General features: G+C 45.5%; 1 protein-coding gene across 2 annotated transcripts in view; it reads right to left on the bottom strand.

Annotated features, from left to right (window-relative positions):
• The window catches only part of FGF1 (fibroblast growth factor 1), a 99,415-nt gene that overhangs the window by 29,557 nt on the left and 53,888 nt on the right, over positions 1-15,970 (bottom strand). The window contains exon 1 of one of the 2 annotated variants that reach the window (XM_080805040.1): positions 25-136. The exons of the other annotated variant lie outside the window; for it this stretch is intronic. The gene's annotated coding sequence lies outside the window, so the exon portion shown is untranslated. Of the gene's footprint in view, positions 1-24; positions 137-15,970 lie in introns of those variants that run through there. 2 annotated transcript variants of the gene reach the window in all.

The raw sequence follows: 15,970 nt of genomic DNA, 5'->3' as shown, positions 1-15,970 counted from the left end.
TCTAAGCAACCAGTTAAAGCTTACCATTCGCTGATGTGCCGTGATGCCCTCCTCTCATTTACTCAGGGACTGAATATACTGTATACTAGTCACCATTCTCAGTGTATTCATGGGTTTGTGTGTTACTGTCCGGGATGACAGAGAGCCTGTGGGTTCAATGTCTTTCTCTCCTGTCCTAATTTAGAATCCTTCTAATCCTTCTAATCCTCAAGAATCCCCAAGTCACTGAGAATAAACCATCCCCTGGCTTCCAGGATCAAATATTATTTGAGGGAGATCAAGATGTCATGCTCTAGATGCCAACCACTTCTACTCAGCACCTGCCACAGGCAGACTGTTCTGGAAATTTAAAAAAGAAAATAAGGAGAAAGAAACGGAAACGAAAAGAAAGACCTGAAATCCCTAATCTACATTCTGAGATGCAAAAAAGATCTGAAAACTAGACATTCTTTCATAACTCAAATTGGGGCAAAACCTGACCCAAACTGTCCTGAGACCATGTAAAGTCTTTATTTATCACCCTTTATGTTAATATTTGTGTGATCTGGTGCAGAATCACCAGTGTGTTTGATGACAGGGGATGGCCCCGGGCCCCACTGAAGTTCTTCCATAATATACAATATACGTACCAAACCACCTGTCTAAAATCCCCCAGTGTCTCCATTCAGAAACATACCTAGCCCTAAGGCTTTCCAGAGAAGGGATTCTGGGCCTGCGGTAGAAATCACTGTCTGTCTTTAAGAAGGTTATAATCTGGCCATACCAGATGGATCCAGCCGAGCTTCCGGTTGGAGGGGCAGAGATGCATGGACCACATGTAGCCTGGAAATCCAGTTTAGCTGCTTCACCCAACAGCTCAGTCCCACTCTTAGCCCCTGCACTCCTTTGTGAGGAATAGGAAACATCAGCAGAGACACACACATTCCGAGGGAGCTCTTCCAGTATCTGTTATTTGTTCCCTGGGTTCTGGCTCTTTTTCCCCCCAAACACACACCCTCTTAGAGCATCATTCAGTTGGAGGTCAGGCATTAGTTTAATGCTTGGAGAGAACACCCTCCAAGAGGAGAAATGGCGCACTCCCCGGCGCAGCAACATGCCCGGCAGGCCACAGGCCTGTCTGAGCCGTGCCGGTGCCCCTGGGTCTGGAGCGTCCTGCAGGCTCTGGGCCAGCCTGAAGACCTCCACACTTCTTACGTGGAAGTATCCTGCCTGCAGGAGGATGCTGTAGAGCCCTGGGCTTCCAGCCAGATGCAAAGTGGTTCTGCAGGGGCTCCGGGGCTGTCCTCGAGGCTGTTCTCACTGATGTGCCTCCGAAACTCTTTTGAAAATGTTGTGCAAGTTACAATCTCCAGGACCAGCCCCCAAGGACATTCCTTTCCCAAAGACAGCAGACCTTCCAGCTCGTGGGGAGACGGTCTGTTTGCTAGGTGTTTTTTGTTCTTCCCTCCTGACCTATAAAATTTGGCTTCTCCAAACTCAGTCTTTTGAAATATGTGTTTGTTATCTCTTTGGAAAGGCTGAGGGCTTGCCCTACCGTGTGTTTCCCGATAGCCTGTTCTGGACATACCCATAAATAATCAAATAAGTTCATAAATCAGAAAGTAGTGACCTTTTCTCCAACATTTACTATGTACCAGGTACTGTCCCAAGTGCTTTACATACATTATTTTAATTAATCCTTGGTGCAGTTCTGTGACATAGGCATTGCTTTTCCCTTTCCTTCCTTCCTCCCTCCCTCCATCCCTCCCTTCTTCCTTCCTTCCTTTTTTGCTTCCTTCCTTCCTTCCTCTCTCTCTCTCTCTCTCTTTCTCTCTTTCTGTCGGCTGAGAGATAAATGAATAGAGTGGTATTTTCTATGTAATCATCTATCCTACCCTGCTCATGTCCCAAAGATTAATTAACTGAACAGGGAGGCTGCCCTGAACTGAACTCAAGGCATGGCTTTTTTATCCCCAGTTTGCAGCTAAGGACACCAAGGCTGGGAGAGTTTAAACAGTTTGTCTAAGGTCACGCAGATAAATCAGTGTCAGAGTCAAGATCTGAACGTAGTGTTTTCTAACCACAGAGTTCATGATTTTAACTGCCAAAGATATATGGGAAAGAGACAAAAGGCCCTTTGGATAACTGACCCTTAGCTTCTCTATTGTGTTTACTCCCCCCTGCCCTCCTAGTCCCTATAATTCCCGTAGCCCCATCAACAGATGCTTGTATCTATTGAATGGAGTCCTTGCAGGTTCCTCCCTTGACCCAGAACGGCCCCTCTCTTGGTGCTATAAATACCCCACCAGCACTTTTCTGATCATCACTGTGATGCTTCCCTGAGATGACCCAGTGGCAGTCAAGTCCCTCCTGGCCTTTGTCACAGTAGAATCACTTGCCATTGCTTTCAAAGGGCTGGGGTAAGGCCAGAGCCCACTGGGGGAACCGAGTGGATAGTCCTACTTCTGACTGGGCTGGAAAGGCCAGGAAAAAGGGAAGTTCTTGTGGACCTGGGCTTTGGTTTCTGCTGTGTCTCATTAACCATTTGTCTGACTGAGCAAGTCATTAACCTATCTGATCTTCGCCTGCCTCCTCTGTAAAATGGAGCCATTGAGCATGCTGATCTGGTGGCAGTGCTGTGAGGGAGGACTAGAGCCCGGAAGGCCTGGGAAGGGCCACACCTGTAGTTAGCGCCTGGGAAATAGAAGGCATTGTTATGGTTGTTAATGTGAGCCTATGGTTTCAGGCATTGGTTATTTACATTTTTATGGCACTTGGAGTCTCACCAAACATTTCATATGAGTAAGCAGGCATCTCTGGATGCCTGTTGTGTGTAGACGCTACAAGACATACTTGGTAATTATTGTTGATTTCCTATTCCTCCTATGATGTGGGATAGATGAGCCCTTTCTCTTTTTCTCTAGCCAAGAGAAGTGTGACACAGAGAGGCTGAACAGCTTATCAAAGCAAATCTGTGGTTTAGCCAAGAGCAAAACCCTGAGTCCCAAGACATAATTTATTATGTCAGCCCTTTGTTGGTCAGCCTCATTTCCAAGGGCCCCATGCGTGTTCAAAACACTGAAGAGTAAAAAGGACAAAACTCACATTTCTGCCAGACAGATGATCTCCAGGCGTCTCTGGAAGAATGGTTAGCAATCCTGGTGTGAGGTTTTGTGTTTAAGGTGCTTGGATACGAAGGAGGATTGTAAACCCCATGGAGCTCGTTTCACATGTCAGAGTCTATTCTGGATCTTGAAAGTGGGCCATGGAGGTCCAGGCTGTGCCCCAGGAGAGCTACATTCCTGCAGAGGCTTCTAGCACTATGCGGGAAGCAGGCGGGGGAGCAGGGCCCAGGATTTGCAAAGGGACCTAGTGGGTGTCTCTGCCAAAGGACAGGAAGAAAATAATAAGCTGTCCCAGCGCCTGCCTGCTGGGGCTTAGTTTTTGCAGAGCCTACATCAGGACAGTATAAACCTTGTTTCCTTTTGCATGATTTCTTTTTAAGGACTTTGGCTATTTTTAGAGGCTCCTTTCACTTGCCAGCTCCCTTTGATCCCACAAAAAAGTCTAAAAGGAACCATTCCCCCATCTGCACATTTTGCCCCGTTTCAGCAGGCCCAATGGCTCCCACGGTCCTTTGGCCATGTCATTGGTGTTCCACACACAGCCCTATCCACAGCCTAGCTGTTGGCAGGAACCAGGTGGGTTTTATGGGAAGGAGATGAAGTAAGAGAATATCACTGACGGCCCTGGGCAAGGACTGGGGTTTGATAAGGGATGAAAGAGCTTGGAAGTGTGTTAAAATCTTGTATCCAAGAGGGTAAACTAAGAGATAAATTTCTGCCCCCAGTGTCTAGCATCTCCGGGAAGGTACTCATTGCACATCTCAAGCATTGGTAGGTACCAGTAACCTTGATAGTATGCTCATCTGCCAACCGTGGCCTCTCAGGGGAGTTTGCATTCAAGTTGGCAGGTAGTTCAAAGCAGGGTTTGCTTTCATTCCTTAAACTCCTCATGGTTCTTCTCCTTGTTTATTTCTTTTTTTCTGACTGACCTTTCAAAGCCATTTCTATCTTGCACCATCCATTGCTCCTCGCTTGTGTTTTGAGATCAAAGTGCTACTCTGTTGGGTGGGGTTGTTTGAAAAATGGACAATTTCTACATTATTGGCCTCTGAAAGTAGATTAGGCAACAGGAGGCAAGAAGAAATGTCAGAGGGATTTCTTACTTCACTAGGCTGCCATCTTTTTGTACATAATTTCTGCCGGCTTTTAAAGGTCGTACATTCCTTGGTTCCTCCTTGGTGTTGGCGAGTTCAAGGGGCTCCTCGGGAATTCCATAAATCTAGATGTTTAGATGGGCCCACAGGGATAGGACGGACAGAAGGCAGAACATTTTCCAGTGTTTTCCAGTATTATATTCTTGATCCTTCAGTGGTGGGAAGACCTTTCCCATAGATGTGTTTGGGTTGAAAATAAGTTAATAGTGTTCCTTTTCAAAACTGTTCTCCATAGGAATAAGTCATTAGGTTATAAAGTTTCGTATTCTGTGGTGGGAGTTTGGTTGATTTGGTTTGCAAAAATTCTTCACAGCATTTTCAGCAACGTAAGTATTATGGGAAGCAGAATAGATGCCTGCCGGAGTCTAACTGTGTCGGGCCCACCCTATCTAGGCAGCTCCCCTCACTTCCCTGTCTATACTTCTGTAACACTTATGATAATTTATGATCTTATGTTTGTGTTTGCTTCCTAGTTATTGACTGTCTCTTGCCAACATATCTCCCAACACGCACATGCACATGCCCACACACAGTGGATTATAAGCCTCATGAGGACCAACATTCAGGCTTGATTTGCTTCCACGTGAGAGCACCCAGATGTGTGCCTGATGTACAGTGATTCCTCAGTAAATATCTGGGAATGAATGAATTCAAGAAATATGTTCTTAGAAAAGCTGTTTGATTTAAAACATCTAACTTAAAAAATAATCCCTATGGAAAAAGATGGTATTTAAGTTTAGTTTCCTTTCTGTACAGGTCCATTTAAGTGTGGTAATTAGTGTTTGTCGGAGAAGAGTGTTTGCCTAGAGAGCTGGAATCACTGGTTATCCAGATAGGACTTCTAAGGAATAGTTTGAGGCCCTTCACTTTCTTTTCTCTCATTTAACCTTCAATCTGTACATCCTTTATTTCTTTCTTCCTGTATCCACTAAATGCTAACCTATCATGGTAAACGCCAATCATGGTAAAACAGGGATAATGCTATACCTTCCTCACTTGATTGGTGTGAGGGTAAAATGAGATCATTGTATTTACCAGTTTCTGGCAAAGTTCCTAACATATGAAGAGCCTGATAGATATCAGCCATTAACACTATCAGAAACATTTATGGAGCGACTGAGGGGAGGGGTGTGGGAGGTTGGGGGAGCCTGGAGGTTGCATGGAGCACTGGGTGTGGTGCACAAACAATGAATTCTGGAACACTGAAAAGAAATTAAAAAAATAAAAATTAAAAAAAAAAACACAAGTATTTATGGAGCAACTGTGGTGTACTTCTTCTCTCAGAATCAGGAAAAAGAGTAGCATCTGTACCACCAGGGGGCTTGTGATGATTTTTGTTGTTAGTTTTCTTTGCATACTGTCTACTTGAAGAGCAGAAGGTGATGTGGTGGCCTCTTGGTTTACAGGTGGGGAAGGTCAGCTTAGCCAGAACAAGAGTGAGGAAATGAATAAAATATAAAAATTTTAAGTATAAACACTATCAGTATTACACACGTTTTCCTTTTGCCTCAGGTTCCTTATGTGGCTTGGCACAGCACTGTTGCTGATCCTGTCTTTTTAAAAGAAATTTGTTTTGCTCATCAAGTATTGTTTTGCCCTAAATTTGATTTTTCAAAAAAATATTGCACAAAAGGGGGCGCACACAGGCTCAGTCAGAAGAGCACATGACTCTTGATCTCAGGGCCATGGCTTTGAGCCCCACACTGGGTGTAGAGATTACTTAAGAAACACATAAACTTCAAAAAATATTGCACTTGGGACACCTGGGTGGCTCCGTTGGTTAAGCGGCTGCCTTCGGCTCAGGTCATGATCTCAGTGTCCTGGGATCAAGTCCCACATCGGGCTCCTGGCTCAGCGGGGAGCCTGCCTCTCCCTCTGCCTTCTGCTCTCCCTGCTTGTGCTCAATTGTTCTTTCTCTCTCTCTGACAAATAAATAAATAAAATCTTTTAAAAAAAAAAGAAAAAGAAAATTTCTAAAAATAAATAAATAAAAATAAATAAATATTGCACTAAAATATTACTTATCTTGGTTTCTGAGTAAATTTTGTGCCCAAAGCAAGTGCCTCCCTTGCCTCACCTTAGTCCCAGCCCTGTATGCTGGTCGAATTCCTAAGCTCTTACAGGTCAAGTCAGGAGCTATCAAATTTATGTACTTAGTACCTGCTGTCAACACCCAGTCCAGTCTGCTGTCTTAACTTCTGAAATAGCCTTCTCTCTAGTCCACGGCCCCTCCCATCACATTTATCTCTTTGAAAACCTACTTCAACTTCTTGTTTGTAGCCTTCTATAGCTTTTCATTCCCATAAGGTCTGAATCCTTACCATGGCCTGCAAGCTCCATTCCCTCCCTTTGCCCACTCCTTTCTAGTCACTCCTCCACTCCTCCACTCCTGTCTTCTCTTGGATTCTTGAGGCTAGTGTGGTCTCTTCCACATGGCTGCCTTCATACACATTGTTGTTCACTTTCTAGCACTTTCCCCTGGCTGGCTCCTCTTTACTCTTCAGATGGCAGCTGAAGCCACCTCCTCAAAGACTCAAAGGTCTTCCCTGACCTCCCAATCTAAGTTCTGTCCCCACCTCCACTTCCATCAGTCTCTTCTGTACCTCCTGTTCACCATTTGTAATTAAGTATATATCCATCCATGTGTTGACCTGTCCGATGTCTTCCTCACCCAGTGGACTGTAAGCTCCTGGAGGGCAGAAGCCATGCTTATTTACCATCTTCTCCCCAGCCCTTAAACAGTGCCTGGCACAGAGGGGATGCTTGATTATTTGTTGAATAAAAGGGAATGAGTGAATAAATCAGTCTTCAGCTTGCAAAATCTTGACCTGGGGACTCTACCGCGTACTAAGGGACTTTCATGTCCCATTCTACTCTTTGTTGTCTTGACCTTTGCTCTTCTAGAGCAAGTGTTTTTCCCCCAGATTATTTTTATTGGAAAAAGTGAAGCAAATATAGAGATAATTATTGATTGTCACTCAGCAAGTCTCTGCTCTCTATCACCAACATCCTCCTGGAAGCCTGCTGCAGGATTCCTGGGAACCACAGGAAATAAGGCCACTAAACCACTTGAAATGCTTTTATAAAAATAGACCGGCCTTGACCTTCTTCCTGTGAAAGGGCCTCTTTCCTCTGCACAAACATTGCAAAGAAATGTTATCTGCTCTTAGAAACCTCCCACATCAATCATCCTCCCAGCAGGATTTATCTGGACTTGGAATCCTGTTCTGAAATGGTCTTCCTACTGCCTGGGCCATCACCTGAGCAAATTGCACATTTACTATTTCTGTGCTGTTGTTTTTATACTGCAGTGACAAAATAGATAGCAATCAAGGCCTGACAGACATGTGGGGACAGTCCAGTGCGCACTGGTACACCCGCAGGGGCAGTCTCTTCATCCCCAGAGCTTCACGCCACTTTCCTTGGGACCCCAGTACAGGTGTGCTCCTCATTTTGATTGCTATCTCCTTATCAAATTCCTTATTTGTGAATTGTATTTAAACTACTGATGTGTGGCTTTACTTCAGTTTCATTTCCTTGCTTAAAGGAAGCTTTCTCTCTCAAGTATTAATGCAAAAGCATCCCATGAACCGAAGGCAGTCTCGATGTAAGTACAGTGAAGGGCAGCCGTGGTAGGCTTCTACTTAGGCTCTGCTTCCTGCCCTGGCAGCCCTTTTGCTTGCAGAAAGGGGGAAGCAATTGAAAACATAATTGCACCAGCCCAAAGCTGTCTCTGTGAATAAAGTCATAGTAACTGAAGGAAACTTCAAAGGGGGCTCCTTTTCTCTCTACAGTTTGATCGAGAGATACCTTCCTACTACTCAGAACTTCTGTATCATCAGGGGTCCCTGCCCTTCCTTTGTGAAACAAAGGGTTAATAGTTAGGGTCTGTTGCTTTTCAGCAAATAAGCAGAGGATGTCAGTCCCCTTAGGAGCCCTCAAATATAAAAGAGGGATAGAAAAACAAGAAAGTACAGATGAATGTGAAGTCTTTAAAGATTGTCCCTGATCCTATCAGCCAAAGATAACTTCTGTTAACATGTCTATTCATAGGGATAGAAGCCTTTTACAAAGGGCCTTATATATAGGAATATCGCAGATTTTCTGAAACAGAAAGACAGCTTTCTGCTTTCTTAGATTTCTGCATTGTTTGCCTGATTTCTGTTTTGTTGCTATCTTTATTTTTCATTTTTCTTGTTTTGGCTTACTTTTACTTTACTTTGCCCTTTTATTTATTTATTTTCTTACTTATTTTCTTATTTTAATATTTTTTTAAATATTCTATTTATTTGTCAGAGAGAGCATGCACAAGCAGCAGGAGGGGCAGGCAGAGGGAGAAGCGGACTCCCCACTGAGCAGGGAGCCTGATGAGGGGCTTGATCCCAGGACTCCTGGGACCATGACCTGAGCCGAAGGCAGACCCTTAACCAACAGCTGCCCAGGTGCCCTTACCTATTTTCATGCAGAATATTGGGTCATCAATATTAGACCTTAATTTTTTTTTAATATGAGCATCTAAAGATAAAATTTCCCTTTAATAGTTGCTTTAGTTGCCTCTCCAAATTTTCATATGCTATATTTTGTATATTGTTCAGCTTAAATTACTCTAAAAATTCTCTTTACACTATAAATGTTCTTTTGAAGGATTATTTCAAAGTGCGTTGTTTAATTGAAAATATTTGGAGTTTTCCTAGTTAGGTTTTTGATATCTCAGTTAATTACGCTGTGATCAGAGAGTTTATTCCATATGATTTCAATTCTATTCAATGGATTCAGGCTGAAGAAAGTAGAATCACATGATTCCACTTCGTAAAATTATACATATGTATCAATTGTTTTATAATCTGCTTACTTATAAGCAGACTTGACTAAATACATTAGGATTGTTTTCCTCGTTCATAAACATGAATCTTGGGGCGCCTGGGTGACTCAGTGGGTTAAAGCCTCTGCTTTCGGGTCAGGTCATGATCCCTGGGTCCTGGGATCGAGCCCCGCATCGGGCTTTCTGCTCAGCGGGGAGCCTGCTTCCTCCTCTCTCTCTGCCTGCCTCTCTGCCTACTTGTGATCTCTGTCTGTCAAATAAATAAATAAAATCTTTAAAAATAAATAAATAATAAACATAAATCTTTGTCTCCATTTGTAATGGCTACAGAGGATTATAGGACTCCGTATTGTGGACATGCAAAATTCTGTGAGCTGATCTTCTGTTGGACACTTGGTTGTGTACTGTTTGTCACTATTATAAACACAACAGCTATAGTCGTCCTTGCACCCTGTGCCTTGCACCCTCCCCTCCTCTGGGGAGGATTTATGGATGTGGAATTGCTGGGGGAAGCATGTGCATTTTGTTAAGGTTTTCACTCAAAATATTCAGAAGGTTTCTGCCCATTATGGGTTTAAGTTCCATTTTACTCCTTGCCATACATGTGCTTCCCTTCTGATTTATATGTCTGCCCTTCAAGGTAGAGGAGAAATTAATTTGAAAGTTTCAGACCTGCTGACTTTGGTTTCAGAATCACCACATAAAATGGGAGCCTTGCCCCCCTTGTCTCAAAGTGCTCTGAGGGTGCACAGCACCCTTCTTGGGATTTCACCGTAGGCATTTCTGGATGCGTGACCCAAGCTGAGGGTTGCTTTTCCAGCATGAACTCGGGCACTTGCCAGAGTCCGCTAGGCGGAGACTCAGGGGGAGCAGAACGCCGGGAGGCAGCGTTGGCCGTGGGCAGCCTTGGAGTTGTCTTTTGACTGATGCTTGGCCTCTTTACTGCTTCGCTGCACCACTCTTGCCTCTCCGCTCTGACAAACCCTTCCTGACCTCTGGTCAAAGCTCAGCTCCTCTCTAAATCTGCCGACACTGATGACTCGATGACCCAGCAATTCCCAGACCTCTGGTAAAACTACCTGCCAGTGCTTTATGTCTGTCTCTTTAATCCACTGTGAATTGGTAAATTTGCCATAAATTCTTACAAGGGGGACCTCACCTCCCACTTACTTAATCTGGGGCTCTTGTGCCTGCCGCAGAGCACAATGTAGTGAAGGCTGTCAGTAACACGTACTGAACTAAGAACCTGCTTCATCTCCCAGGCGGAGGTGAGGCTTGACACAGCCAAAAATAAAAACGGCAGACGACTGAGAACTCTCGCTCATGTCGCCTTCCAAATGGGGTCTGTCCTTGTATTTAAAATAAGAGACAGCCAAGATACAGGTAAGAAATCACTGTGATTCAGACCGACGGGTATTACCTCTGACTCACCCCTTTCTAGCTAGATGCGTGGCTGCCGGCAAGCCGCTCCTGCCATCTGAATCTGTCCTCACGTGAACGGTACCTGCTCACAGGGTGGCTGTAAGGATGGCGTTTGGTCAGAGCGTGTGCATGACTGTCTTTCATATTTTGGGAATTTACAAAAGGCCAGCCTCCCTCCTGGGTTTGGCCTGTAGAGTCTCCTGCTCCCCTCTTCCTTTCATGCCGTGGGCAGGGATAGGGGGATGCGCCTTAAAGGCTGCTTGGCTTTCTCTAAAGCACACCCCACTCCACCCTTCCATAGAGGAGAGAGGTGCTTGCTCTGTTCAGAGGACTTCGCTTTCTTCCTCTTGCAACTCCTGAGATCCAGGTAACAAAGCCTCTTCGAGTTTTTAACCAAAACAGGGTAAGCCTCACCAGAGATCCACAGGTTGATTGCTCGTTGTTTTATAAAGCTATCTGTGTTGCAGTAATTCTTTTGATTTTCTTAGGCCTTTTCCATTTACTTTAAACCAACGTTTTTCAGTACCTGACTCTGGGGACCGCAGGAGCACATCTAAGTTTCTTACCTGAACTGGACCTTACGTCAGTGGACACAGGGCAGAAACTCTGCCTTTGACTCCTGAGCTTTGTTCCTCAGAAAGGGTCCTCCCTGCAGGGGAGGGTGGAGGTGGGGGTGGGGGGGATCGTGTGAGGGCCCCTCCCTCAGGGGTTTTCATTCACTGGACCTGAGTCCGGGGCTGGCGCTCGACAGCTCAGCTCATCTCCCCACAGGATTCTGATGCAGGCCAGAGCGGACAACCCCTGGCCTGGGAAATCCTTTCTTTCTACAGCAAGAGAGAGATAAGGAATCCAGCCTGTAAAGGGAGAGGCCAGCTTGATTATTTTTTCTCTTTTTTAGCAGAGTCACTGAAATGTCTCCAAATCTACTCTCCTTGTTTTCTTTAAAAGCAGGGGCCCAAGGGACACTGCCCATTTTGATATGTTTATTTTTTTTCTCTTTCTTTCCATTACTCATATTTCCTTTACTGAATTATTGTTTGTTCTTGCTGGGGGGAAGAAAATAAGACAGAAGGTAAGACAAAATGAGTGAAGGCTCCAGGTCCTTCTGGCCTTGTTCTGCTGTGTGAGGCTGGGGCAGGAGGGCTCCTTGTCTCTGTGGCAGGGGCAATAGGCCGCTGGTAGACACACCAATGCCTCTCGACTTGATTCTGATTGTTTCAGAGCTCTAGCTTACTGACCATGGTGGCTTGTGGTGGCAAGGCTCATATTTCTCCAAACCCAACCAGAAACCAGTTCTGAAGAATTAACTGAGGCCTCGTCATAATACACATGCCCATGATAAGAGGAAATCAGGCCTGGGGTGGGGGTGGTCATTTAGCTTAGGAATGTAATGAGATTCTGGGGCGCCTGGGTGGCTCAGTGGGTTGAGCCTTTGCCTTTGGTTCAGGTCATGATCTCAGGGTCCTGGGATCAAGCCCTGCATCCGGCTCTCTGCTCAGCGGGGAGCCCACTTCTCTCTCTCTCTCTGCCTGCCTCTCTGCCTACTTGTGATCTCTCTCTCTCTCTGTGTCAAATAAATTTTAAAAAATCTTTTTTAAAAAAGGGAATGTAATGAGGTTCTGTTATGTTTCTGTTTCTCTCTGCCTGTTGTTTTAGTTAATCACGTTGTTCCTGCCAGTTCAAAGACTGGAGTCCTCATTTATTCACTTGACGAGCTTCCACTGTGCCGGACATGAGGCATGTAGTGGGGAGCAAGGCAGATGCAACAAGGACCTTCTAAAGTTCACATTCTATTGGGGATATCCCACCATAAAAGGGATTCCCAGTGAACTGAGTGTTGCAGTGAAGTCCAGGGTACCATGGGAGTTAGATAATAGGTGACCTACAGAGCCTGAGAGATGGGAAGACTTGCTAGAAGAAGTGGAATTTATATTCCTAGTGAGTAGGGAAAAGAAGGTATCAGGAAGAGCATGTGCAAAGGTCCTGAGTCCAGGAAGAGCATGTTTCACTTGGGGAGAAAATAGTCTGCTGTGGCTGAGGAGAAATGACTGTGGCTGGAGATGACAGGGTAAGACCATGCTGAGCACTGGAGAGTTTTCTCTGAAGGAGAAGGCAGTGCAGTCTGGGATGTGATGTGATCAGATTAGCTTTTTAAAAATGTCACTCTGGCTGCTCAGTGGAGAAGTAGGGGAGGTGAGGCAGAAGAGGGAACTGGACAGCAGCCCAAGTGAGAGGCAGTGGGACCTCAGATAGGGTGAGAGAGGTGGGCCTAGGCCAAATGTGGTGTCCACTCTTCCCGGCTTCCTAGCCAGGATCTCCTGGATCCAGGCGCAGTAGCCTTCTCTGAGAGAGCCGGCTACATTCAGCTAGGGTGTGGTACTGAGAGGTGGGAGAGAAACTTGGATTTTAAATTCCTCACTGCCAACTATACCAGAAAATACGATTTCCGCATTTGATGGTGCTGCTTTGAGAATGCAGGTCTCATTGATCTTCATGAGCAGATTGAGAAATGGGGTGCCAGGGCATCTTCACAGACGATGAATAACACTGGAGAGCCAGCATGCCCTTGCTGCCTGGCCTGCCAGTCTGAGCATTAAGGACTCTTGTCCCTGCTCCTGTCTGTCCTGCTGTGACTCACCAAATAATGGGACAGATCCTCTGCCCCTTAGCTGCTTGCGTGTGACCTCAAGAACTGCATTTCCGAGTCATGCTGCTATACTTTATACAAGAGAGTGTCACCTCTGAGAGTTTTAAGGGCAGGTCAGACAGCCTGGAGGGGAGGGAGCAGACCAGCCAGCTCTTGAGACACCTCCTAGTCTTATGAGGCCTTGGGGCCTGGTGACACTTCGAAGAGACAGCTGAGGTCATCTCAGGGTGCTTCATTCATTCACTCAGCAAATGGTTGTTAAGAATCTGCTGTGTTCCTGGCCCCACTTTCAGATGGTGAATAAGCTGGCAGTGTCCTTACCCCATGGAGCTTACATTCCAGTCATTTCCTAAGGCACAACCAGTGACCCACACTGCCTCCCCGCTCTCTTGGTCTTGGTGTTGAATAAAAAGGCCCATATTCCCTGGCATTGGACCCTTCAGTCGCCTCCAACAAGAGTGAGATTCCATTTTACAAATGTGCCAAGCTTGCTCTCACCTCTGGGCCTTTGAACTTGCTTTTCCCTTGGCCTGAGGCTCTCTTTGCCAACATTGCTTCCCACCCCCAGCACATCCCTACTTCTTCAGACTTCACCTCAAATGGTACTCAAATACGCCTTCTTTTGCCACCAGCCCCAGGATCAGGCCTAGCTCTTCTGGAGACGGGGTGACCCTTATCCCTCTGTTCTTCATTGGTGCTGTTTCCTGGACTCTTTCTCCCCCTTGACTTCGTGCCGTTAGGGCAGAGCCCTTGTCTATGGCACTCAGCTTTGTAACTGCAGTGCCTCGCACAGTCTTGGTGCATAATATATGCTTACTAAATGGTTACTGAAAGGAACGAGGGCAGGAGGGGGAACAACGAGCTGTACTGTGCTGTGCAGTGTGTGGATTTTCCTGAAAACTTTGTGAACCAAAGCCTGAGAAATTGCTAATTGCCAGTTGCCATACTGAACTCCAGGATGAATATATTTTTCTAAAGATTTTATTTTTAAGTAATCTCTGCACCCAACATGGGGCTCGAACTCACAACCCTGAGATCAAGAGTCACACACTCTACTGCCAGAGCCAAGTAGGTGGTCCCAAGTATGAATATTTTTGACTGATTACATCCATGTAACATTAATCCTACTTATTTTCTAAAACCATTGATCTCTCCCTATAAAAACTAACAGATCAGAGAGATGAAATAGCCAGGGGAAGGATGAGTTGATCTATTACTATTCATTAATTCATTCAACAAATAGTTAGTAAATACTATGATTTATCAGGCACTGAGGACACAGAGGCAACAGAAAAGCCAAATCCCTGCTTTTCTTGTCTAGTTTTATTCCTGCAGGGGGAGATACTGCATTTTTGAAAAGCAAACAGCTGACTAAGACGGTCTGAAACAGTGCCAATTCCTCTCTCTGTCCACTGAAATCAGACATTGTGGCGGGAGAGGATGACCGCACCAGCAGGGGGAGAGGGGTGGGGAGTCTCAGAGGAGGTCACACTGAGCTGCGACCTTTGAGGATGAGCCGGAGTTCAGTGGGTGGGGTCAGGGACGTGTGCAGCACCCCCATTTGTCCCAGGGTGTTGCACCAGCTGGGGGACACGGCATGATCCTCAGGAAGAAGGAGCTGGCCCATTTCAGGGAAGAAAAGTCAGGATGCTAAACTTTCTTCCAGTTTTTGGCCCAGAATAGGCACAGGACTTGAAATAATTCTCCAATTAGGGGGCCACCAGAGTTCATCTAATCTTTTCAAAGGAGAGATGCTTCTCTGAGGGCCAGTGCTGCCTCCTTTCTGAACCTGTTCTGATCCTCGCCAAGTTCAAATTCATTGTTTCCTCCTGCAGCGTGTTGGCTGGTGCTGTTTGTGGTAGTCACTACGTTCTACCCAGCAAGGAGAGTTACTTGTATCCTCTGGTTGGCCTCCCTGGTGACTTCTCACCTCCTTGAGGACAGCGATTGGATTTTACGCCCTCCCTTCCCCCGAGGACACACTCTTATCTCGCACTTAGTAGATGCTTAGTAGATATTTCCTGACATTTATTAAATCAAATAACTATGATTTCTGGCTAATATTTTTAAAATATACCTATATTAAGAAGAGTTTTTGGGCACCTGGATGGCTCAGTCGGTTGAGTGTCTCCCTTCCGCTCAGGTCATGATCCCAGGGTCCTGGGATGGAGCCCTGCATCGGGCTCCCGCTTGGTGAAGAGACCTACTTTTCCCTCTCCTTCTGCTGCTCTCCCTGCTTGTGCATGCTCTCTCTCTCTGTCTAATAAATAAATAAAATCTTTTAAAAAAAAAAAAAAGAGCCTTGATTTGGGCAACGGGAATGGTAATTCAGAGCAGAGAACTCTTGAGGGAGTTCTGCACCCAGATGGTTCTAGTCAAGAACATCAGATGCCTGAGGTTTTCCAGTGAGGATGGCGGGATAAGAAAAAACAGGTTGTGGGGGGCCCAGGAAGAAGCAGGGCTGGGAGAACTAAATGCCTAATGTGGCTGTTCTGGTCTCGGTGGTGGTGGTAAAAAGTTACTGAAAATCATCTTGTATGGTCCCTCCAGCATGGCACCACAGATGTCCATGTTTGTTTGCTCTGAGATTTCTGCTGCCGGCTGGTTAGTCGGTTGATTTAGGGGTTGGTTAGGGTTTCTTGTTTCCTTGGTCATTTCTTTCTTCCAGTGGGTTCATTTTCCATATCCAGAATGACTTTTCCTGATTAATCTAGATATATGCAGCTTGAATGTATCTTTAATTATCATTTAATTAGTATGTTTAAAGTTGAATTAGTGTTCAAACTGGAATTTATATCACATGGAAATTTGGTATCACTAC

This window comes from Martes martes (genome assembly GCF_963455335.1).
Source record: "Martes martes genome assembly, chromosome: 5".
NCBI classification, from domain to species: Eukaryota; Metazoa; Chordata; class Mammalia; order Carnivora; family Mustelidae; genus Martes; species Martes martes.
This window is presented reverse-complemented; position numbering and strand designations above follow the sequence as displayed.